This window comes from Pteronotus mesoamericanus, unplaced genomic scaffold (genome assembly GCF_021234165.1).
Source record: "Pteronotus mesoamericanus isolate MK-2021 breed Mesoamerican mustached bat unplaced genomic scaffold, CSHL_Meso_final contig_56, whole genome shotgun sequence".
Classification (NCBI taxonomy): Eukaryota; Metazoa; Chordata; class Mammalia; order Chiroptera; family Mormoopidae; genus Pteronotus; species Pteronotus mesoamericanus.
Genome location: NW_026555201.1, coordinates 22855505 through 22879324, shown reverse-complemented (window position 1 = coordinate 22879324; position 23820 = coordinate 22855505). Strand labels below are relative to the sequence as shown.

At 34.6% G+C, this 23820-nt stretch overlaps 1 non-coding gene across 1 annotated transcript; it reads right to left on the bottom strand.

The window, feature by feature from the left end:
• Positions 1-1433: 1433 nt before the first annotated feature.
• Positions 1434-1595, bottom strand: LOC129076071 (U1 spliceosomal RNA). Its single transcript, XR_008529692.1, has one exon. It is a non-coding gene; the product is annotated as a U1 spliceosomal RNA (small nuclear RNA).
• Positions 1596-23820: the final 22225 nt, after the last annotated feature.

Genomic DNA, 23820 nt, shown 5'->3' with positions numbered 1-23820 from the left:
ATTTCTCCAACTGTAATTGGTTCCTTTCTTTCCTCCTTTACTCAGCACATGGATTTCAGTAATTTTTTAAGACACAGACAAAATCTAGAAAAGTATATCTAGGCCTAAATTCCCTTTTTAATGCTCATGAAAATTAGGTGTTTTAATGACACATTGAAAACACCTAAACCATGAAAACAATCTTATGGTATATTATGCTTGTGCATAGCCTTTCCAGACAAATTATTTAAAATTTAGTATGAAAATGAAGGCATAGAAATATACTAAGTATGGGGACAGAAAGATGTCTTTTCTCGCCATGTTTTCTATCACATCTCATGTTTGAGCCCATGAGCCCCTGCTGACTATGATCCTAGGGTGTATGCTCTGAATTCTGCAAAATATAGGGAGCAGAAAGGACATGTACAGAAGCACAAAAAATAAGATTGAAATCTGCCTTTTGTAAACGCTACTGAGCCAACCCCCTTTTTTTGCGTTTTTAAATTTAGACAGATGACTGAAAACCCTAAGACGGTCAGCACTGCCTGGGGAAAGGTCATGACTTATGAGAGGCTAGCACTGGAATTTCAAGGAGCTTTTTGCTCAGGGCCATGTAATACTTCAAATTGAGATTGTTGTGATAAAACTGTACAGATTTTAAGGGTTTAAAGGCTTATTTTGTTCTTAAACTTCTTACAGAGCCATCGCGCTGGGTAGAGAGCAGGCTATTACTTTTTGTTTGATTTAATTTCAGTGTTCATTGTGCTCAAGTGATGATTTGGTTAATAACACATAAAACATACAAAAATAGGTCTGCTGTTTTATAAATTAGTTATATTCTGAAATACCACAGGTAATAAAAGCAATTGAATTATAAAACATTAATAATTAGTGACATCCATCAAATGCTTACTATGTGCCATTCAATCTTTCAAGTAATTCTCACACCAACTCCATGCACTAGCTATAATGAAGAAATAGAATTAAGTTGATTTGTATAAGCTGATACATTTAAGTGGCTGAAACAGAAAAAAAAAGCAAAAGTTTCACTGGGTTTTATAATAAATGAGAGCACAAATGAGCAGATCTTCCAGAACAGCACAAGTTTGGAAGTATTCATAAAGCAATAATCCAAAGGTTCATTATTATCACTTCCATTTTGAAAACTGAGATGATAATGCTGATGACAGTTAGCTTTTATTGTTCACTTTTTATGTTTCAGGTACTATTTTAAGTGCTTAAAATCTGTTAACTCCTTGACTTCTCAAATGATTTTACGATTTAAGTACTATCAATATCCCATTTGACTGAAGAGAAAATTGAAAAATGGAGAGGTGAAGTAACATACCCAAGGTCACATAGTACGTGGTTTAGCTGGAACTGATGGAAGCAAAGCAGATCAAGGACAGAATTCTCATCTTTTTACTAGTGGTCCACAATCCTGTTTTTCCCCACACGGGAGCACTAACGCAGTCCCCAACTACCACAAACTATGCAGCTGGGTCTCCCACATTTGGGGAAACCGCAGGGGTCAGCACATCTGGAGTGCAATGGATAAGACTCGCCCCAGGAGAACCACATTTGTGGTCATGGTATCTCTCCTGCCAGGCAAGTATGGCCCACAATCTTACTGAACATTAGCATCACCTAGGGAACACTACAAACTAGGATACTGGGCCCTGTTTTGGATCAATTAAAACCAGAGTGTCTGGTGAGATCCAAAGCTCGGTTTGTTAAAAAAGCTACCCAGGTGATTCTAATGCAGTTAAGTCTGAGAATCTCTGTGTTATGCAAAGACAAGACTACTGCTTTTATTTTCAACAAATAACGTTTGGGCTCAAGTAGACAAGCAGACATGTCTCTTTGAAAGACACAGGGCAGTATTGTCAAGGCCTAAGAAATAGTCCTCTCAATTTAAGTGAATACACACCACTATTTTCCCCACTGTTTTACAAGTAGGGTTTCAACAACAATTAAAGTCCTGAAGGGAAGTCTAGGATATAAAATTATTTGTAGTATGATGGAAACTGTGAGTTCAACTTAAAAACTCTGCCCTCTCTCTGTGGACAAATAAAAAGGCTATGAGAAAAAGGTAAGTTAGGTAAAAGATAATGTTTGGTAAACATTATCTTTAGGGAAGTAAGGACAACAGATTCTAATAAATTTATTCAAAGGCACAATTAAAAATATATATGTTTATAACCACATTCCCTGACTTTTACCCCTTTATTTTAGGATTCTTCAACTACAGGAACTCATAGACGAAATAATGGCAAATGTAAATTGTGGAGAGTAAAACTTAGCGCTCTTCTCCAATGATGGAGAGCTGATTCAATAACCCCACGAACAAAATATCACAACCAAACCCCGCGCAGCCCAGTCTGTCCCTGCTCCCTTACCCAGTAGACTCATTACCAGTCGCACTGAAAGCAGAAAGGGTCTGGGAGACGATACTCTTCCTGGAAAGCACGCACACTAGGTTAGCCAATTTGTTGTTTTTAACTTTAAAATTATTTCTTAACCGCAGTCACATTTCTGTAAGTGCAGGCTATTTCTCTTTCAGAGACTGTGACCTTTTCTCATTCTTATGGTCGACACCAAACCACCGATTCAAGGGCTGTGGCTTGTCACATCAGGCCTTTGGCACACTTTCCCTCTCGTTACAGGTGCCTCAACAATTGTTTTTGTCATTTCCTCCTTCACCGGTGTTTTCCTCCTGTTGGAACTCCAACTATCAATATAGGTCACTCTCAGACAATAGCACAGGGAAGTAAATGATAAGATCTAGTCAGGCTTTTTTTCCTTTTTCTTTCATAACATTGATTAGTGGGGAGGGAAACCTTTTGGCTCATCACTCATGTTCTAAATTTTTTTCATAACACTACCAGTATTATAATATTTGTCAGTTTTTAAAAAATAAATCTTCTATAGGGAAAATTCCCTGTTGAGAGGAAGACATGCCCTTTAGGGGTAAATTTTTTGAAACCCATTGGTAAATTTTCAATAAAGCCTAAGAGGATTAATAATATCAGCTTCTCCCTTTTTAGTCTGCAATCTGAGGCCTGTAATGTATGAATACCATAGTGCCAAGCAAAGAAGTTTAAGGCTTACACTGCTTTTCTAGATAATAAACATATTTTATTTGGAATAGAGAGCTCAATAGCGGTTGACCCAAAGGGGCGGGTGTGTGTGTGTTTGCATGTGTGTATATACACAATTTTATCAGAGCTTCCCAAACTTTATTTTTTTCTATACTGTACATTTTTTTAAATTTTTATATTTTTTATTCTATTAGATTTGTGGTCACTTCTACCATGGACTAAGCTTCAGAATTTGAATGTATAAATACTTAACAGTGACCCAACAACCTGAGTAATTCTGAATGTCATGGAGTATGAATTTAAAATTCGACAGAGCTCTCAGTTCACTGTGAGCCCTATCTCTTGAGACTTAAGCAGAAAGACAGAGAACCAAAACCCAGGGCTGCATGTCAGGAGGACAGAGAGAAGATATCAAGGCTCTACATTCAGCAAGAGTTAAAAATCTACATTATCCTTGAAAATCTTTTAAAAATCACTCAGTTTTTATTTTGGTCTTGAAGTCAACTACAGAAGAGCCAGCCTCTCCATGTGTCCTTGGCAGTCAGTCTTGCTGCGCTTTGGTTTTACTTCCAGCAGGATAAAAGGCCACGGTGCTGTGTGCTGAGCAGCCCATGTTGTGGTCGGCTTGTATTTCAAGGCCAGGTTTTACTGGAGGAGAGGAGGATGGACATACATGTTAAAACACAAGAACCACACGCAGTGCTGCAGGATGGCCACGCTATGAAAGGACAGAAGCCAGCAGAGACTGAGAGGACAGAGGTTCACATGAATTCCTCACGATGTTGACTGAGCACCTACTGTCTTCCAGGCACCGCTCTACGTGCTGGGGAATGGGACGTACAGAGAACAAAGTCCCTGCCCACACAGGGCTCCTGTCCTAGAGAGTGGAGAGAGAGAGCACAACTACATGAGGAAATACGTAGATAGTAGGTGGTGATAAACTCCAGGGAGAAAGAAGTATTGCAGGATGAAGAGTCAGGGCCCTTTGGGGTACAGGGGTGTTTCACATGGGGCAGGAAGGAAAGTCTTAGTGACCAATGGGCTATTTGAGCACGTATTCAAGACAGTGCCTGAACAAGGCCTGCTCCATTTGGAGGGAAAGCTGGAACCTGGGAGAACGAGTATAAATGCCCTAAGAAGGGAGGAGGCTTGAGCCTGGAAACACCAAACTGCTCAGTGTCTCTGTGGCCTGGCAAGCAGAATACACTTCTTAATTTAAAATTATTTTCTCTGTGCCAAAAACACAGAGCCAAATTTGTGTGATGTAGATAATGTAGCACTTCCTATGCAGCAGGCAGCCCTCTAAGTACTTTATGTGTATTGTTTATTTCCCATAACAAACCCTCTGAGAGCGTTGTTACTACCTCCATTTACAGAGTAAACAGGTGAAGCTTACAACTGTTAAGGTACATGCCCAAGATCCCAAAGCCAGAGGTAACTGAGGTCTGGTTTAGTCCTCAAGCCACTGGTTTACAAGCCTAAACTGCTGAGCTCTACTGCCTACCAGGGCACTTAGCTCTGACATGGTTCCTCTGGGAGCTCACCACAGAGACTGCTCTTCTCAAAGCGGTGAAGTCATTGAGAAGTGCTATTTATAGCAACCTTTGGGAAATAGATTCTATGTGCTGGACATGTCTCTAAACATTCAGGAAGACAAAATCCGACGTTTCTAGCTGGAAGTAGATAGCTTCCCACCCCCACTCTCCCGCCCCACTGTTGCTATATCAGCACAATACAGCTTGTGGCTTAACATTTAATAAATTCTTATGCTATTAATGTACACAAAAATATATATTCATGATTAAGATTTATACTTTTGAGCTATAGCATTAAAGGCTAAACTATAGCTATTACTGAAAACATATAATAAAAACTATATATATTTTATGCAGCTATTTTATCAGAACACTTATTTCAAATAGGCTTTCAAAACTTGTAATCATGAATAGTCCTTTGATTATCAAAATTCAGTGATAGTGTTTCTAGTAACGTTTGTCACTGCTCTTGCCTCCGTAGGGATTCTGACTTAATCGGAGGCTATTGCCAACATCCACCTGGTGCAGCTTTGGTTACTCCCAGATTCTAGAGTATACTAGCACACTTTAAGTCTGAGGAGGCAATACACTGACATTAAAACAGAGCTGAAGCTCTGGCTTGTGTGGCTCAGTAGATTGAGCACTGGACTGTGAAGCAAAGAAGTTGCAGGTTCAATTCCTAGTCAAGGCACATGCCTGGGTTGCACGCCAGGTCCCCAGTAGGGGGTGTGTGAGAGGCAACCACACACTGATGTTTCTCTCCCTCTTCTTCTCTTCCTTCCCCTCTCTGTAAAAATAAATAATTTCTTTAAAAAGCTGAAAACTCAAGTTTTAGAAAGAATGAAATATAGTTACCATGATATTATAAAAAGTTACCATGATATTATAGAAAGTGAAAATATTTCTATTGAACATCTTTACCATATCCAGTATCTTCACTTTAGATATATGAAAGAAACATTAAGATCAGATGAATTAAGGATTAAAAGATCAATTATTAATTACTCAATAAAATCTTTTTGCTATAATATTCTAATAAACAATTTAACCAGTTAAAAATGTACATTCAATGTATCATATCCAAGTTATTTTTATTTTCAAAAATTTTTTCAACTAGACTGTGAATTGTTTTATTTTAAATTCTTGTGTATATAAACATTTTATATAGGACACAAAATCATAATAACCTTAATATATGAACTTCTCTCAAATATATCTCCAGCTTATAATAAACATACATAGTAGAAATAAAATAAAATCTGACATGATGCACCCAGATCATTCTACCATAACTTTCATTTAAAGAACATAAATTCAGTAATAGTAAAATTTCCTAAAGAAATGCCAGGTAAGTAAGGACCTGTTATCCAAACAATCTGACCTTCCAAATCCTAAACCAACACTTCGTTAAATTTTGCTTGCTTCAGTTTTTCTAAGGGCTTATTAAAAGCAAGAAAATAACATTTTTGTGAGAAAATGAGAAACATATTTACTGTGATTGTGTGAGTATATATGAGGGCAAAGTAATCAATACATTTCAAACAATACAAAAATAAACTTTTTCACTGTGTTTCTTGAGGTCCCCAAATAGTCTTTGAAGACAACATGGAAAAATGATTGAGTTCATTTATTTGTAGGCATTGTTTATAAACTGTGGAAGATGAAAACTTTCAAGATTCATAACCTGGATAAACCACTCATGAAAAAAAATGAAGGCACAATTAAATGCTAAACCTGCATCTGCTACATCTCTGACAGGGCAGGAATCACAACCACCTTATTTCTCATTATATCCCCAGGGACCTGTTTTTAGAAACTGACATGTAATTGTAAGAGTAATTTTTAGAAAAGGAGAGAAAAGAAATAGAAGGCAAAATTGGTTGCCCAGGCTTGCACTGTTCAAAATCTAGATGAAGAATGAAATATCTTTGCAAGAAGTAATTTCAAGAAACCAATTAATTAAAAAAAAATTAGAGTCACGGGTTTAAAACATCCTGGTGTTATCAAATCCAACATTGCACAGTTGAGAATACATTTATATGTACTAGGATTTCAGAGAATGGTTGTTCTAAGGAAGGAACAAAAAGGGGAGAACAAATCCCAGGCATCTTACCGACAGCATTAGATAATCAGAGCGGAGACAGAGAGGGGGAAGACACAAACAATGCCAAATTTCTAGCTGAAGAGAACAGAAAACAGCAGTAATTCTGACTGAAACAGGCAGATGAGAAGGGAGCCTGTGTAGGTTGGAAAGAGAGGAAGGACTGAGTCCCTGGATGTGTTGAGGGGGAGGTAATGGCACAACAACGAAGTGGAAGAGTTTTTGGTGCCAGTGGATCTGGAAGGTGGAGCTAGAAGTGGATCTGAGAATCGTCAACCTAGAGGGAGCCAAAAGCACTTGGGCCTGGGGACTCTGTGGTTCCCACCAGGCAAAGCCTTTAATTTAAATCCCTCTGCCTCCTAGCAGGCCCTTTGGACTGCAGTGTCAGCTGAGCTTCTTCAGAGAGCTTTTCAACAAGCATGCCTGGGCACAGAGCTCAGGAAATGCTCAACACAGATGCGCAGGTGCCAGCTTTTTGCCAACTGGCTCATCTGTACTGGAAGGCCCACCATTAAGACTCTGCCGCAAGAGAAGGCAGAGTGGAGGATCTCGGGACACTGACAGGCTCCAGGGCACAGACCTTCAAGAAGGGGTTAAATTTTAGTGGGACTTGTAGACTTTTGGACTCCAAGTAGATGAAGGGAAATTTTTACCTTATTAGAAAAGAGGGAGTAGTAGAGTATCACAAGGAGGTTCGACACATAAGCCTCACATAGCAACAGCGATCCTGAGACAGTAGAACAAAGTTGGAGGAATCACGCTACCTAATATCAAACTATACTATAAGTCCATAGTAATCAGAACAGTATAGGAACTGGCATAAAAACAGAAACATAGATCAATGGAACAAAATAGCCCAGAAATAAACCCACACCTTTATAGTCAATTAATATTCAACAGAGGAAGCAAGCACATAAAATGGGCTAAAGATAGTTTATTTAATAAATGGTGTTGGAAAAATTGGACAGATACATGCAGAAAAATGAAACTAGACCACCTTCTTACACTACACACAAAAATAAATTCAAAATGGATTAAAGACTTAAACTTTAGACACCAAACCATAAAAATCCTAGAAGAAAACAAAGGCAGCCAAATCTCGGACATAGTTCATGGCAGTACTTTATCAGATATCTCCCCCCAGGGAAGGGAAACAAAAGAAAAAATAAACAAATGGGACTACATCAAAATAAAAAGCTTTTGCAGAGCAAAGGAAAAAATCAACAGAATAAAAGGACAACCTATGGAATGGGAGAACATATCTGCTGATACATCTGATAAGGGGTAAATAACTAAAATTTATAAAGAACTTACAAAACTCAACACCACAAAAACAAACAACCCAATGAAAAATGGGGCAAGAACCTTGACACTTATCCAAAGAGGACATTTGGATGATCAATAAACATGAAAAGATGCTCAACATCACTAATCATTAAAGAAATGCAAATTAAAACTACAGTGAGATATCATTCTCACACCTGTCAGAATGGCTATCATCAATAAATCAAAAAGAAGTGTTGGTGAGAATGTGGAGAAAGGGGAATCTTTTTGCACTGTGGGTAGGAATGCAGACCAGTGTAGCCACTGTGGAAAGCAGTATGGAGGTATCTCAAAAAAATTAAAAATGGACCTGTCTTTTGACCCAGTCATCTCATTTCTGGGAATATATCTGAAGGAGCCCAAAAAACTAATTCAAAGGAACATAAACACCCCTATGTTCGCTGCAGCATTATCCACCAAGGTATGGAAGCAGCCCAAATGTCCATCAGTAGATGAGTAGATAAAACAACTATGGGACACTTACACAATGGAATAGTACACAGTTGTAAAAAAGAAAGTTTTACCCTTTGCAAGAGCGTGGATGGATCTGAGGAACATTACACGAAGTTTAATAAACCAGTCAGAGAAAGACAAATACCATATGATTTCACTCTTATGTAGAATCTAATTAACAAACTGAACTATCAAGCAAAATATAAACAGGCTTATAGATAGAGAGCAGGATGACAGCTACGTGGCGGGGACGGGTAGGGGTGGAGGGATGGAGCAAAAAGGAAAAAGGACACATGGACATGGACAGCAGGGTGGTGATTGCAAAGGGGAGGGAGGTATAAGTACTAACTGGTAATGGAAAAAATCCAATAAAAAAAGTAAAAAATAAATATATAAAAATAAGTTTAGAGATTTGACAATGGCACAAAGTGATGTCTCCTGAGTGACTGTTTTAGTTTTTAATTTATCAGGACACAAATCAGTAAAGGAGGTAACTAGACAGGAGCATGATGTGTACCCTAGAGTCTAAGAAAAAATGAGGAGTCTTATATCAAATGGAGAAGTGTACACATAAATTTGTGATAAAGCAGAGAAATTAGTCTAATGACACAGAGGGAGTAAGAAAAAGGGCAGAGTATGGCAGAAATTTGAATAATGAATAAGGAAACATTGCAGTTTGGGCTAACCTTCCCCCACCATCACGTTAGATTGACATTGAATGTCTGAGGATCTCCTGGGTTTAGCTAACTCAGGTTTTAGAGGTAAGAAGTCTATAATAAACTTCATAAATAGATAAATGTGGTTAAGGTACAGAGTGCGTGGTCACAAATGAAAGCAGATAGGTTACTTAAAAACAGTTCCTGTAAACACTCTGATATTGTAAGGGTGTGGAATGCTCCTGACAAACCTTGTTGTAAAATAGATTGGAGAAATAGTTTTTTTGAATTTGAGTAAAATGGAACAGTCAGTATGTTCCACTTACGCTGATAGTCATACTAGGGTGGTTTTGATGTGGCATTTTGTGGCCCTTGACAACACAGTCAAATAACTGTGCACTGACAAATGTTGTATAAATAGCTCAATCTATCTCAGTTAAATATCTATTTAAAGGGGAAAAAAAAGATGTTGAACAACCCACACCCTGATTTAATGCTCATGACAGCTCTTAGAACCTGTTAACATTGCCGTTTTAGCGTAGCTTTCCTCAGGGTGGGTGTATTATATTAGCTATGTGTTGTGGCCTGATGATGAAAGCTGGGATAGTTTTGGGGTCTCTTAAACCTTAAAGGATAAATCTAATCTTTATTGTCTTTTTAAAAAAATTCTAAAGCAAGTAGGGAAAAGCCATATGGTACTCCAAACCACAAGGGAAATTATACTTCTTTATACAAAGCATTCCCACTAGAAAAAAGGGTAACCCTTCTGTTTATCATTATATTTTATGAGGTAACTTCAATGAAATCATGGAAGTATTATCACATGAACTGCAAAGGATAAATCTCTTTTTCCAGGGCCCTCAAAGGATAGGAAATTTGGGATATGGCACAATTGGAGCTTATTTTGCACACTGCAAATGAGGTTCAAGATGTGTTGTGGGTGAGTGACAGAAGTTTTCTTGCCATCAAAGAAGATGGTCAACATTTTCAAAACTTTTATGTGGGATATGAGGGTATATTTTACATGCCCAAATCAGAAACTAAGATGCACTTTTAATACAGTTTACTTTGATATTTTATGTGGGCAGAGTTTGGGTTGAGTCAAATGTTCCAACGTGTGAAGGAAGTACCAGCAAGCATGCACAAGGAACTCACTAAAAACAAAGTATATGTGGTGATATTTTTTTGAAGAAAACTGATGAAGTCATAGTAAGGGCATTTCTATCAGACGAACACTACCAGTTCTGTCTATTCATTTCCTTTGGAAACTAGAGGATCAAAAAATTCTTTTAGCAGAGTGTTTTCTTTCAAATATAACAAAGCATTTTTTGCAATAATAATATCTGCTTCTTTTTCTCTTGGTATGTTCTTTTATTCATTGATCAAATATGTGCTATGTGACAGGCACTGTGACATTATAGTAAAAATAGTCAGCATATTTATACCCTTTATTATGCCACTTAGCAAAAGAGGTGCTCCACGCTGATCTATAGCCACGAGAAAGCTGTGAGGGAAGTGTTCACAGTTTACAGTAGAGGAAAATGGAGCTAAGCTAGGTTTTGGAAGTGATTTTTTTCAGATTTCTTATGGAACCAGTATTCAAATCCAGGATACCCAAGTCCAGAGTCCAAATCTTTATGACTTCTCTACCCTCAAATAATATTTCTCAAAGGGGCGGACAATTGTTTAGTCACCAAAGACATAGGGCATTTACATATAATTCACAAGAGAATAAAATAAAGTGTTTTGGATTCATAAAAAAGGGACATAGTAAAAATCTAATTGACGGTCACTTTGTTAATAAGCTTTATTTCTAAAAATAATAAATAGTATTAGGTAACTCACTACATCAATACTATATACTACTTAGTATGCACAATATACAAAATAATAATAACTTTGTACTTACTCCCAAAGCCATGCTAAAATGCACAACATGGTGCAACTATTTGTTTTTTTTTTTTTGTCTTGAGTAGAACTTAAATAAGTAGAGCATTTGAATGAATGAATGGAAAGCACAAATTTTTAATTTTCTCACTCTTAAGCTAATAAAGCTATGTCTAAGTAAAAATTTCATTTACCCAGCACCAATATCAGTCAGTTTTAAATATGAAATAAAAATATGTCCCTAGATTAAAAGACATAAATTAAACAAAAAACCAAAACTATATAATTTCAACCATTAAAATGTTGCACAGGTGGAGGAGTGGCTTCATGTGAGGAAGAAGAACACATTATTGTCAATTATTGTGAGCAGTTTCCTCGAAGGTTACATGTTTTTACCAAGGAAAAATATTTGCCTCTCTATAGTACCCCTTAACAAGACATAAATAGCATCTCCTCACCTGTGTTTTTTAAGTGACTACCTCTGTAGAAAACAATGCTTTGTATAAATTATCTCATTATCTTATAAAATGCTTTTTTTTTTTTTTGGAATTTGAAACCTAAACAAATTTATTAAAAATTTATTAAAAAGTAACCTCATTTTCTCTTTCCTAAAAATAATAATAATTGTAAGGTGTTTCATTATTGCTGATGGGAACACAATTTATACATTGACTTTGAAAGGCATGTTGGCAATTTATTACAAAACTAAACATTTTCTTGACATATTCAGCAACTATATTCCTTGGTATCTACCCAAAGGGGATGAAAAACTATGTCCACAAAAAAGTCTTATACATGGATATTTATAGCTGTTCCTTTTGTAATTGCTAAAACTTAGAAGTAATGAATGGGTAAATTTATAAACAAATTGTTATACTTTCAAACAATAGAAAATTATTCAGCAATTAAAATAAATTATTTATCAAGCCACAAAGAGACATGGAGGCAACTCAAATATATATTGCTAAGTGAATGAAGACAATATGATGGCTACATACAGTATAATTCCATTTGCCTCTTCTACTGTTCTAGAAAGGCAAAACTATGGACACAGCAGAAAGATCAGTGGTTGTCAGAGGGTTGGGAAAGAGAGTTAGTAATGAATAGGCAGAACCCGGAGGACATTTTTTAGACAGCGAAACTGTTCTGTATGATACTATACTGGTGGATATATGTTCTTATATATTTGTAAAAACCCAAAGAATGTATAACAAAAAGAGAATCTTAAGGTAAACTATGGAGTTTTGTTAATAATAATATATCAGTATCGGCTCATTGATTTTAATAAATATACTATAGTAAAGCAAGATGTGAATAAGAAAAGCTCGAAGATTGGAGAAGGCTATATGGAAGCTCTCTGTACTCTGCTCAGTTTTTTTGTAAACATAAAACTGCTCAAAACAAAAAGTCTGTTAAAAAATTATAAAGGAAGAAACATATTTGGTTTGAAAAATAGGCAGTGAATAGTTTGACCATTGCTCAACTCAATTCTATAAGATAGAATTCAATAATAATATTTTATGAATAAAATCTGTTACAATTTAAATAACTTCCCCAAAACTTAAAAAAAAAACAGGAAAATGAGTATTTGTTTTGTCTGTATAACCATATGATTATTCAATAAATAAAAGGTACATTTAATATATGCTTAATAAGTGTCAAACACATTTAAATAATGTTTAAAATACATTTTAAGTGATTGGTCTCTCTGAATTATAACAGAGTCTGACAATGTCTAGTATCACATTTATATGATGATTATTTTAATATGTGTGAAAATAAAGTTAACAAACTACAGTCCAATTACAGGGCAATATATATCTGCTTATACTTCATGGAATTTCCATATTCAAACCATTAATTCAATGAACTATTTATTAGCACACACACATTTATATACAGACACATATATGTATATGTGTTTCTCTTAAGAATTAATGACATAATTTATTGACTTTCTAATGTTGAAATATCTTTGTATTATTGGAACAATATAATAAGAATAGTTACAAAGATAAAAGTTATTTAACATTAGCCCTGACTGATGTGGTTTAGCGGGTTGGGTGTAATCTTGAAAACTAAAAGGTCACCAGTTCAATTCCTGGTTAGGGCACATGCCTGGGTTGTGGGCCTCGTACCTGCTTGAGGGCATTCAAGAGGCAACCAATCAATCTTTCTCTCACTCATCAATGTTTCTTTCCCTCTCTTCCTCCTTCCTTTCCCCTCTCTTTAAAAATAAATAAAATATATTTTAGAAGGGAGGGGAGTTATTTACATTTTCTAGTGTATGTCCTATTCCCCAAAGTGTTCTCATCCTAACTCTGATAACCCATGAATGTATGAGTGTATGAATGGGTAAATATTTTTTTACATGTGCAAAGAGACCTTGCACACATGACTAATTTTAAGGACCTTGAGATCGGATGTCATGCTGTATTATCCAGCTGCACCCAGTAATCGCAAAAGTCCTTTAAAGTGAGAGAAGACAAAGTGCGTCCAAGATATGTGACTGGGTATAATTCAACCCATTATTTCTGTGTGTGTGTGTGTGTGTGTGTGTGTGTGTGTGTGTGTTTTAAGACAGAGAAAGCTAGGTATACTAATATTACAACTATAATGTTCAGTAAAAGAAGCAAGATACAAAAGAACACATGCAATGTTTCATTTATTTAATGTTCAAGCAGCCAAATCTAAAAACATGTATTTTAGGAACATATGCATAGATGTAGAAGAATATGATGATTGCTAATACTGCTTGACGCCACTGCCTTGATTTATGATAAGGGCCAATAGATTAACTTATTCCTTTGTGATAGCCAGCCTTTCAAACGGCCCTTCTCATTTTCTGCAATTTACATCCTTGACTAGTTCTTCTCCAAACTGAGCAGGGCTGAAGTGTGTGACCAACAGAGTGTTGTGAAAGTGATAGTGTGCATCTTTAGGAGCAAGATCCTAAAAGGAACTGACCTTTCTAGCTGGTACTTAGCTGAAGCCTTCCTAGCAGTGAGGAAAAGCATGGCGGAAAGGCCCAACTGGGGAGAAACTAAGGTTTCCGACCAATAGCCAGCACCATCTTGTTAACCACGCAAATGAGGTATATTTTTTAACAGGATCCTCCTTTCTTAATCAAGCCCTTAGAGTACTTAGCCCTGACCAATATCTGACCAAGTTTCATGAGAAAGTAGCTAAAACCACTCAGCCAAATAACTCCCAAATTCCTAACCCAGTAAATTGTAAAAGGTAAAACATTTGTATTAAGCCACTAAGTTTTGGGATGATATGTTTCACAGTAGCTAAGCTATTTACCAACACTTTAACACCACCTGTGCAAAAGTCAACACAATGAAAAATACCAGTAATGTTCATGATTTAAAATCCAGCGGGCTGGAGTTAATTGATGTCACTGGATACCAATTCAACTGGACTGGTTTTCCAGGGACAAGTAGTCCTACAAGGGTAACAGCAGGAACTTTGCCAAAGTCATGTTATTCACAATGATATTAAATCATGTGATAACTGGGGGCTAGGATGGTAGGAATTCTCTTCATAAGAACATTTAAGATATTCCTATGGCTTCCAAAGATGACTGGGGAAGACTTTGAAAAGGGGCTAGATGTTCCATAGTGTATAAACATGGCCATTCTCCAGAGAATAGTTGCTAAGGAAATATAGTTATACACAGATCAAGAGCAGGAAAAATTATTTATTTAACTTTATGCAGCTAATAAGAGGCAGATATTCAGTCTCAGGTCTTTCTGTGTCCAAAGCCTCTGCCCTTAAACATAAAATTAGCCACAAACGCACCTTGCTTCATTATTCAAATATATATGTATGGGTGAGTGTTGTTCTGTAACATATTTCTACACTTGTGTACTGGTTTCTTCTAGAGGATTTTGTTTTTAGGTAATGCTTAAATAAAATATAGAATCAATATGGAATTATCACTGCCAAGATATTTCCTCAAGATTACTTCAGCATCTCAGTTCTTTCTACCTACAATGGCCCTTATCCTCAGAGCTTTATAGAGTCAAACTTTTCATTGTGAAGCTTCAGAGTCATGGGATAGCCATCCCCCAAGCTTTTTTTGTATTTGTTCTTCCTTCTCTGACAAAGAAACTAACAAGTACAACCTCACTTCTCATTAATAAAGATAAGATTATTGGGATCTTCCATCACAGCAACTTCAGTTACAAACTAGTCAGCCAAATTCAAGGTAGGAGCCTTGGATATTAATAACAGAGACAGATTTTGTGAAATTCGGAGGATATATATATATATATATATATATATATATATATATATATATTCTAATTTAAAATTAGCTATGGGTATTTTACATTCCAATCTGGATGACAGCATAATTTTATGTGTAAAGTAATATTGATAAACTTGGAAATTTGAAAGAGTTAAGCTATCTTTTTCAATAGTAAATGGAAGTTGAAATAGCAATTTTCAAGTAAATTGCCCTCATGTATTAATAGTTATTTCATTTGGTATCACTTTGATAATGCTTCTCGAAGTAAATATCTCTATTATCTGATTTGGCTAGTAGTATCTTAATTTTGCATAGCTTTAAAATATTTGCAATTATGTAACCCAGCTAATCAAAACTTTCTAAAAATACAAGGTTCTAAATGTGATAAATTGTGTTTTGTATTTTCCATTTAAAAGGGAAAAGATCCAAAAGGGCATAGAGTTTTTAAACTAATAAACATTATTATAATGTGTCTTAGACTGAATTCCAAACAGAACACGCTGACTGAAAGGCAAAGAATGGTTGTCATTGAAATACAGGATTCGTCAAGTTATAATGTCAACGTAGTAATGAAAATGCTTTCCTACAGTCTTCACAGTTGACAGGCTGTCATCACATATTAAAAACTGACAAGTCACTGATGAATTAGGTTGTTTTTAATATTATTCAGAGCAACTTATCTTCAAAACACAAAGAGTATATAGCTCATCAGTTAAATATATCATTTCTTGACTTTATAATAATTTTTAAGAAAAAAATATATTTACATGAACTTGTAGACTTCTTAAGTAGATAAAAAAATTTATACATTGTTAAAATTTTTAAAGTTATACACTAATAAGTGTGAAATTGAACACATACATGAATTGAAGAATATGTACAATGGTGATGGAGAGGAGAAATAATATGTAAAGCTTAATTTAAAAGCAAATTAACTCTGTTCTTTATAAAACATTTCTAAAAGTTACTAAGTAATAAAATGTTAGATATCTTAAAATTTAATATTCTATTTAGCTGATGTAGGAGAAAATATGATGAAAGAAATTCAAAGGTAGATTAATAAAGTTATAATTGTACTGGAAATTTTCTTCACCATTTTGATATTGTATCTCCTGATTCCTGGAGCTTATGTCCTCTTTCTTCATTTTTTCCCTTAAAATGATGGAACACCCCCTCCAGTAGCATCTTAAGAATAAACATGTTATGTTTAAACATAACATGTATGTTTAAAAAGGCCTTTTTTTCCCCTAATCATTACCCTTGGTAAAGGGTAAACTGAAGTTGAAGTACTTGCCCTGAAAACTCTGAAGGCATAGCTCTATTGTCTGCTGGCATCCAATATTGATAACTGATGCCTTTCTGATTTCTGACATTCTGTTTACGGGGTTTTCTTTTTCCCCAAATGAAGGATTTTATGTTTCTCATCTTTATACTTCTTGATCTGAGTGTTCAGGTTGAATGCACGAGTATACATCCTGTTTAAGTGTTGGTGTATGTGTACACATGCTCATGTGGTCTCTTTAATCTGGAGATAATGTCCTTTTGTTGTGGAAATATTTTTTCTGTCTTTGATAATTTTCTCCCCTTCTATTTTGAACTCATTGAAAAATTCTAATAGTTATATATTAAACTTGACAAATTATAGTCTATATTTATTTTTCTACTATTTTTTAAAATCAGATTTATCTTAATATAATTTGCATACACTCAAACTCACCCTTCTTATGTGCATGGATCTATGGGTTTTTACATAGGCATAAAGTTGTGAAATTACCACTATAATCAAAATTCAGAATAACTGCATTGCCTGAAAAAGTCCCCTCATTATCCTTTGTACTCGTCTCTTCCCACCCAAGACCCTGAAAACCAATAATCTATTTTCTGTCTCTATAGATGTGTCTATTCTGAACAATTAATATAAATAAAATAAAGTAGGCACATTGTTTCCTATGCCCATCTTCTTTCACTTAGAACAATGCTTTTGTAAGTCATTGATATCGTTTCATTTTCAGTTTATACCTATGCTTCCTGAGTAAAATTTCCTTTTATGGATATACCAAAATGTTTTATTCATTAGCCAGATGGAAATTCTGATTGTTTCCACTCTGGGTAAAAACAAATCTGTTACAAACATTCTTATAGAAGCTTTCTTCAAACATATGTTTTTATTTCTCTTGGGTGAATGACTAGGGGTGGAATTGCTGGTCACATGATAAGTTCATGTTTAACTTTTAAAGAAACCACCAAATGATTTTATGAAATGCAATTGTACAAATTTACGTCCTCCACGGCAGTGTATGAGAGTCCCATATTTATTCCCCATACGCCACATATTTGTCAGCATTTAGTATTTTCATTTTATGTTACTTTTTATTTTATTTCAGTTTAGTTTTATCTTTAGTCATTCTAGTTAACATGTAGTAGTTTCATATTGTGGTTTTAATTTTTATTATCTGATGAACAACAATATTGCACATCCTTCCATTTATTCTCTGCGCTTATTTGCCATCTCTACATCTTCTTTGGTCTACTGCCTGTTCAAGAACTTTGCTCCTTTAAAAATTGAATTACTTTCCTATTATTGAATTATGAGATTTCTTTATATACTGTGTAATATAGCTACCATATATGTAATTTGCAAAGTTTTCTCCTAGTTTAAGACTGTTATTCATATTTTATAACAATGCTTCAGAAGTTTTTATATTTTAGTGATATCTAATATATATATATGCAATATAATATAATATATATATGCAAAATATGGTTTTTATAGTTTGGATCTTACCTAAGAAGTGTTCGCTTATTCCAAGTTCATAAAGATAGTCTCCTATGTTTCTTCTAGAATATTCAGGTTTAACATTTTTGTCTATAATCCCTTTCCAGTTACCTGTTGACATTTTTAATTATAAGCTTTTGATAACGTTTTTTTCACAATTGCCATTTTGTTCTCAGTTTCATGATTTCACTCTAAGTATTGTTTTATTTCTGCCTTGCTGTGATATTAAGATTTATAATAAGAAATAAATATTTGGTCTGCATTTTCATTTTTCTCACAGAGCTCCTAAAACCCTTGGAATTTCCTAAACAAAGAAAGTAACAAAAGGTCTATTGTTGCATTCATGAGATGACTTTTGGACCTCACCTAAGGGTGGGTGCTGCTTGCCAGGGGAGACAGCCTCATAATTATAACGTAGAAACTCTTAGTCCTACCCTCCTGACCTCCAAAGAGGTGTGAGGGGCTGGAGATTCAAGCAATCTCCAATTGCCAATGACTTAACCAATCACACCCATATAAAGAAGCCTTCATAAAAACCCAAAAAGGACAGGGTTGGGAGAGCTTTCAGGCTGGTAAACACGGAAATTTGGGGACAACAGCATGCTCAGAAAGAGCATGAAAGTTCTGTGCCCTTTTCTTATCCCTCACTCTGTGCCCTATTCATCTCTTCTACCTGGTTGTTCCTGAATTATATCATTTTATAATAAGCCATTGATCTAGTAAGTAAAATGTTTCCATTACTTCCATGAATCCCTCTAGCAAATTATCAAACCAAAGAAGGCGTCATTGAAACTTCTGTGGAAGAGGAAATCACAGGCCCAAAATAATGTCACTCATGCTAAAAGCCCATGATTACAAACCTAGGTTTAATATCCGATCTCATCACAGTCTCGTTCTTTCCCAGAAACATAATTTTAATCAACCTGTCTGAAATTTTTTGGTCAAGCACTAGTAAGGTAATCTGTTACTTGGGCCCTCTCCATCTTTTATAGAAAAAGAGGCAATCAGTCTGCATGATGAAAATCTCTTCCCATGTTCTTTCCCCAAAGAAATAATGTATCGGCCCCAAAACAATCCTTTTACTTTGTTAATAGCTCCTTTGCCCATTCTTCTTCCAATTTGTAAAACCCCTTTGAATACCCTTCCAGTGCTAGATCATTCATGAATAGCTTAACAAAACCAATTAGATATCCAAATTTACTTGATTGAATTTTATTTTTTAATACAAAATCTATAGCTGGTTTGTTGAAAGCATGGTGATAACACGGGTTTTCAATTGTCATCTGGTGTGTGTGTGTATGTGGAGGGGGACACGGGGCAAGGGGATAGTCTTGTAGAAAGGAGATGTTAACCTGTAGGATGCGATGTTACTTTAAGGTATGATAGTGTCAAATTGAGTCAAATTCTTGAACAACCTGATGGTTTTTTTAAAAATTGTTTGTTAGTGTGGGGGAATCTCTTCCCCGACATGACGGACACACACACACTCTGCTCCATTGGAATTGGGCCAGAACAAAAACACCTGCATATTTTCTATGTTGTTTTTATTTTTATTCAATTCAGAATTTATTTTAAAGTTAACTTTGATTTTTCTTTAAAAATGTTTTTATTATGTATTAGTTTCAGGTAGAGAACTTAGTAGTTAGGCAACGATTTACTTTACATAGTATTCCTGATAGTTCCAGTACCCCATCTGGCACCATTCACAGTAATCACAATATTATTGACTACATTTCCTGTGACTATTTTGTTGCCACCAATTTGCACTTTTTAGTCTCTTCATTCTTTAAACCAAATGACCCAACACCCCCTCCCATCTGGCAACCATCAGTTCTCTCTCTGTATCTACGACTGTTTCAATTTTGTCTATTCATTTATATTGTTCTATAGATTCCACATATAAGTGAAATCATATGGTATTTGTCTTTTTATCAATAAAATATTTTACTGAGAATAATATCATGTAAGCCCATCCATGTTATCATAAACCTAAAGACTGAATTTGTTTTTAGAGTTGAGTAATATTCCAATTAGCATCACTGCTTTATTATCCACTCATCTATTGTGGATGGGCATCTAGTTTGTTTCCATAGTTTGGCAATTGTAAAAAATGCTGCAGAGAACATAAGGGTGCATATATTCTTTTGAACTAAAATTTTGGGTTTCTTCAGATAATCCCTAGGAGTAGAATCACTGGGTTGTAAGGCAGGTCCATTTTTAATCTTTTGAGGAAAATCCATGCTGTATTCCATAGTGCCTACAACAATCTACATTCCAACCAACAGTGCATGAGAGGGTTCCCTCTTCTCCATATCTTCACCAATGCCTGTAATTTGTGGATCTTTTGATGATAGCCATTCTCTCAGATGTGAGGTGCTATCTCACTGTGGTTTTAATTTTTATTTCTCTGGCAATTAATTACCTCAAGCACCTTTTCATATGTCTCTTAGTCTTCTGTATGTCCTCTTCAGAGAAGTGTTTATTCAGATAAATTTGTCTGTTTGTTTGTTTGTTTGTTTGGGGTTCAGTAATATGAGTTCTTTATAAATTCTGGATACTAACACCTTATCAGATATATCCTTGGTGAATATGTTCTCCTACTTATTAGGTGGTCCCTTTATCTTTTAGATGGTTTCCTTTGCTATGCAAAAACTTTTTAGTTTGCTGTAATCTCATTTGTTTATTTTTTATTTTGTTTTCCTTGCCCAAGGAGCTATATCAGACAAAATATTGCTTTAAGAAATCTCTGATATTTTAGTCTGTTTTCTTCCAGTATTTTTATGGCTTTGAGGCTTACATTTAAGTCTTTCATCCATTTTGAGTTTATTCTTGTATAAGGTCTTGTATTCTTGTATAAGTTTTATATTTTTGCACATATTTGTCCAATTTTCCCAGCACTATCTATTGAATAGACTATTTTTACTCCATTGCATCTTCTTACCTCCTTTTCAAATATTAATTAACCATATAGACATGGAGTTATTTCTGGCTTTCTATTCTGTTCCACTGACCTATAATGTCTGTTTTCATACCAGTCGCATGCCATTTTGTTTACTCTGGTATTACAGTATACTTTTATATCAGGCATTGTGATACCTCCAACTTGGTTCTTGTTTCTCAGTATTGCTGAAGCTATTCAGGGTTTTTTGTGCTTCCATATAAATTTAATGTTTATTTGTTCTAGTTCTGCAAAATATGCCATTGGTATTTTGACAGGGATTATGTTGATTCTATAGATTCTTTGGGTAGTATGAACATTTTGGTGATATTCATCTTTCTTATTCATGAACACAGTATATGCTTTCAGTTATTTGTATCTTCCTTGGTTTATTTCTTCAATGCCTTATAATTTCCTGATTACAGGTCTTTTACCTCCTTGGTTAAATTTATTCCTAAGTATTTCATTTTTTTGGTACAATTGTAAATGGAATTGTTTTCTTGGTTTATATGCCAGTTATATATATAACTGGTATATAAAAATGTAACTGATTTATGAATACTAATTTTGTATCTTGCTACTTTATTAAATTCATTTATCAGTTCTAGTAGGGTTTTTTGTTCTGTTTTGTTTTTTTATTTTTTGGTGGAGTCCTTAGGGTTTTCTATATATAGTGTTATGTCATCTACAGATAATGAGAGCTTTACTTCTGCCTTTCCAATTTGGATGCTTTTTATTTCTTCTTGTCTGATAGCTGTGGCTAGGGCTTCTAGTACTATGTTGAATAATAGTGGTAAAAGCAGACATCCTGTTTTGTTCCTGAACTTAAGGGAAATCCTTTAGTTTTTCCTCATTGAATAAAATATGAGCTGTGAGTTTGTCATATATGACCTTTATTATGTTGAGGCATGTTCCCTCTATTCTCATTTTCTGATAGATTTTTTTATCATAAATGGGTGCTAGATTTTATCAAAAGCTTTTCAGTGTCTATTGATATGATCATGTGATTTTTATCCTTCATTTTGTTTATGTGGTATATCACATTTATTCGTTTGCAAATAATGTACCAACCCTGCATCTCAGGAATAAATTTCATGATCTATGATCTTTTTAATGTATTGTTGGATCCAGTTTGCTAATATTTTGTTGAAGATTTTTCATCTGTGTTTACCAGGGATATTGGCCTGTAATTTTCTTTGTTTGCAGTGTATCTGGTTTCGGAATTAATATAAAGCTGGCCTTGTAAAATGAGCTTGGGAGTTTTTCCTCCTCTTGAATTTTTTGAAATAGTTTCAGTAGGATAGGTGTTATTGCTTCTTTGAGTGTTTGGTAAAATTTGCCTGTGAACATATCCAGTCCAGGACTTCTATTTGCTGTGTTGTTGGTTTTTTTTTTTTTTTTTTTGATTACTGCTTTGATTTTATTAATTGTAATCAGTCTGCCTGTATTTTCTGACTCTTGCTAATTCAGTTTTGGAAGATTACATGTTTGTAGGAATTTATCTATTTTGTCCAGGTTGTCCAATTTGTTGGCATTTAGTTGAATAAAAGTCATAGAGATCAGTTTTACAAAATCCTTACATTTCATAATATTATATAAAACAACAACCTAAATGTACTCTTCTCTTAGTTTATATAAAGTATTAAAAAGAAAAAAGTGGAGAAAAAAGAATAGTATTTATAAATGTGGTGAGGAGTATAATAAACTCTTAGATTGAGGTTACAAAGGTTTATTGGTTTCTTAATTTATGCAAATTATTCAAAGTAAGTAATTGGAGAAGTGCTACATTGAAAGATTATAAAAAAAGAACCTAAATGAAGTTCTTTTGCTGGAAGTTTTTTTTTAAAACGGTCCTGAAACATTAACAATTCAGAACTATCTGAAGTAGTTGAAATTTGAGTTCTCAATCCAAGCCTGTGCTGCTATTTTTCTTAACAGTTAGCAAGCCTATTCTTTGTTTCTCCTCTACTCATCTCCATTTCTTGCTCTAGGCTGCCATGTATTATCTCTGTTTATACTGAAAGAGAAAGGCATAGAGGTGTTATTATTTGATCTAAATGATTTCAAAGCAGCTTGAACCTTCAACAACAGATATTTATAAAGAATCATTTTATTAAATGATCTTGTTTTCTGGAGATACCAACCTCTCAATTGATTAAAAAGAGGGCTCAAAGTTCTACAATTTAGAAATATTGATATACTAAGGTTTTTGAAGTTGGATAAATTATCAAGATGAACGTTTTATATTAAATTAAAATTTCAACTTCTATTTCTAATGCAATTGGCTTTTCTGTTTTTAACTTTTATTTTCTGCCTAAATTTTATTTTCTCCTTAAATAGTTCATTAAAAGTAATTTTCTTAAAATCTTTGAATACATTTAATATATAATTTCTAAGAGACTACTAAAATTATTAAATGTGCTTTAATAAAATTTTGCCTGTAAATATGAATAATCATTTTATATTGAATCTTAAAGTAAAATGCAACAATTCAAAATAACACATTACATAAATAAACATGTTACTGAAAAGAAAGCATTTGTCCATGCAGTGCTAGTAAAGATGAAAGAAAACACCAAGAATAGCAGAGGAAAAAGATTAGTTATTTTGTTGTAAATGATGCCACTCAGGAGAAGCAGGAGCTCATACTTGAATGCCTGAACTCCCAAATTCTGGGTTCAGGGTTGGATTTTAAGTATATAAGTATATAAGGAGAACAGGTATGCAGAAGCGCAAATTAAAATGTGTCCTACCAGCTTGGCTATTTATTGTAAAAGGTGTCAACACAAGACCTTCCTAAAAACGAACCCTCTGCT